General features: G+C 50.5%; 1 pseudogene; it reads left to right on the top strand.

Moving 5' to 3' along the window:
* Positions 1-454: 454 nt before the first annotated feature.
* On the top strand, positions 455-2,008 carry LOC119358975 (annotated as a pseudogene).
* The last annotated feature ends 582 nt before the right edge of the window (positions 2,009-2,590 follow it).

The following is a 2,590-nucleotide window of genomic DNA, read 5'->3' as shown; positions in this document are numbered from 1 at the left end:
TCCGCATCATTTGAGATAAATAATGCATATCCACTACTCCAACTCCAAGTGAAGGATCTAATTGTTGTGATGAAACCATGGGTATTAAATGATGTGTATCGGGTACATGTATTGATGTAGTACGAGCAGGAGGAGTCCATATATTTAAGACAGGGCTTCCAATGATGCGTATCTCATACATGTATCATGATATCCAAGCAGCAAACAAGGATCATTATGCTAACCACAAAGGATATGAATCTTGGACCAATGCCTTTCATTGATTATACTTTCCTTAGACCTTGTTTTATTCTTTCTTTTATTTTACCTATATGATCAACTTATCCTTCTATTGAAAATCTATAAAAAAAGAAAATCTATAAAAAAATTGAGAAATCCTTCCTGGTTCCCTACAAGAAACTATGTGTATCTTCGCTGCACAAATTCATGATTATACATTTAGTTCACATCCACATCATCTGAGATTGAGATAAATGATGCATATCCACTACTCCAACTCGAAGAGAAGGATCTCATTGTTGTGATGAAGGAGATTAAATGATGCATATCCTACATGTACTGATACAGTATGAGTGGGAGGAGTCTATGTACTTAAGACATGACATCCAAGCCAAGGATCATTGTGCTAATCCAACCAGATATTAGCCATGTCCAGTGTATACGCTTGCATGTTGTGCTTCTTCCTTGCCGTGCTAAATCCGGTGAGCCTTGCCCTCGGCGCCGCCGGTAGCAGAGTGTGGCTGGATTCAGCCTGCCCCTCGTGCCCCACTACCGCACTGCAGCAGGCGTACTCGAGGAGCTCCTGCCGGAAGGTGATGCCGAGGACGACATGAACATCACGTCCATACGCCCCAAGATGATCCCATATTCGGGGGCCATATACAGCGTCCGTGTCGGCATTGGCAGCGGCGGAACCCAGCACTTCTACAAGCTCGCGCTCGATCTCGTCCACCCCCTAACGTGGATGAGGTGCCAGCCATGCATACCGGAGAAGAAGCAGGACGGCTCCGTCTTTAACACTGCCGTCTCCCCTCATTACCACTTCATTGCGTCCACAGACCCTCGTTGCATGGCTCCGTACAAGCGCGCCGGCCAGGGGCAGGGCCGGTGCACCTTCGACGTCAAGTTCCAGTACGAGGGCTCAAGAGCGCACGGCCTCCTTAGCACCGACAACTTCGTCTTCGACGGCAGCGGCCCCGGCAGCCCCATCAGCGAAGTGGACGGCCTTGTGTTCGGCTGCGCGCACAACACGCACAACTTCATTAACCACGACGTCTGGGCCGGCGTCATGAGCCTAAACAGGCACCCGACCTCCTTCATCCGGCAGCTCTCGGACCGCGGCCTCGCCGCCTCGCGCTTCTCGTATTGCCTCGTCGGCAAGGAGCACGACAAGCGGCGTGGCTTCCTCCGGTTCGGCGCCGACATCCCGGACCAGTCGCACGCCCGGAGCACAAAGCTGCTGCACGGGGAACTCGCCCAAGGAGGAGGCATGTACTACGTCCGCCTCGACGGCATCAGCCTCGGCGGGCGAAGGCTCACGGCGATCACGCCGGCGATGTTCGAACGCAACCCGCACAGCCTCCACGGCGGGTGCACCCCCGACATTGGGACGGCGGACACCTTGATGACCCCGGACGCGTACCGTGTCCTGGTGGCCGAGGTCGTGGCGCACATGCACAGCCGCGGGGTGCACCGCGCGACTGTGCCAGGGGTGCAGAAGCTCAAGCTCTGCTTCCACGGTACGTGGCAAAGTATCCGCGCGCACTTACCGAGCGTGACGCTCCACTTCTACCCGGAACCGGCCGTGCTCTTTATCAAGCCGGAGCTGCTGTTTGTGGCGGTGACGCACGAGCATATCCACTATGTGTGTTTCGCCGTCGCGCCGTACGCAGAGAGGACGGTGATAGGCGCGGGGCAGATATTGGACACGCGGTTCACGTTTGACCTCCAACATAACCGGCTCTTCTTTGCTCCGGAGGAGTGCCATCTAGACACCGTTGCAGTTTAGCTAGCTACATCCCTCCTTTTCAAAAAAAGCTAGCTACATCCCTATATTATCGGTTCGTGCAAGACTTATGTGAAAGTAATGAATACATGTTTTTTTTGCAATAGTACAAATGCAGACACTTGAAAGAAGAGAAAGCTGATTTATCGGGGAAGTCGGAGCAAGGAGCACCGGCCCACACAGGCTCTAATTGACAAGACAAAATACATAACACCATCGGGCTAAAAAAAGAGAAGGGTCCGTATGACAAACTTAAATTACTACCAAAGTTTAAGATACAACCTCGACGTCAAAACCATATACTTTACAATCTCGAACTTCCAAAACCGGACAAGAATCAACTCTAAACCGGTTTAGACCTGCTTTGACTGGTTTTGACTAGTCAAATGCCTAGTCAACATCCAGCCCCGAACTCTAAAATCGTTTACTAGATACTTTACAACCTCGAACTTTCGAAACCCCAAATCGGTTTCAAAGCTGTTTTGACTTGTTTTGAGTAGTCAAATACCTATTCAGCATCCCTAGCATTTGACTAGCCAAAACAAATTAAAACCTTCTACTTTACAACTTTGAATATTTCTAAAT

Source organism: Triticum dicoccoides, chromosome 2A, assembly GCF_002162155.2.
Source record: "Triticum dicoccoides isolate Atlit2015 ecotype Zavitan chromosome 2A, WEW_v2.0, whole genome shotgun sequence".
NCBI classification, from domain to species: domain Eukaryota; kingdom Viridiplantae; phylum Streptophyta; class Magnoliopsida; order Poales; family Poaceae; genus Triticum; species Triticum dicoccoides.
Note: the sequence above shows the minus strand (reverse complement) of the source record. Positions and strands in the feature narration are given on the sequence as shown.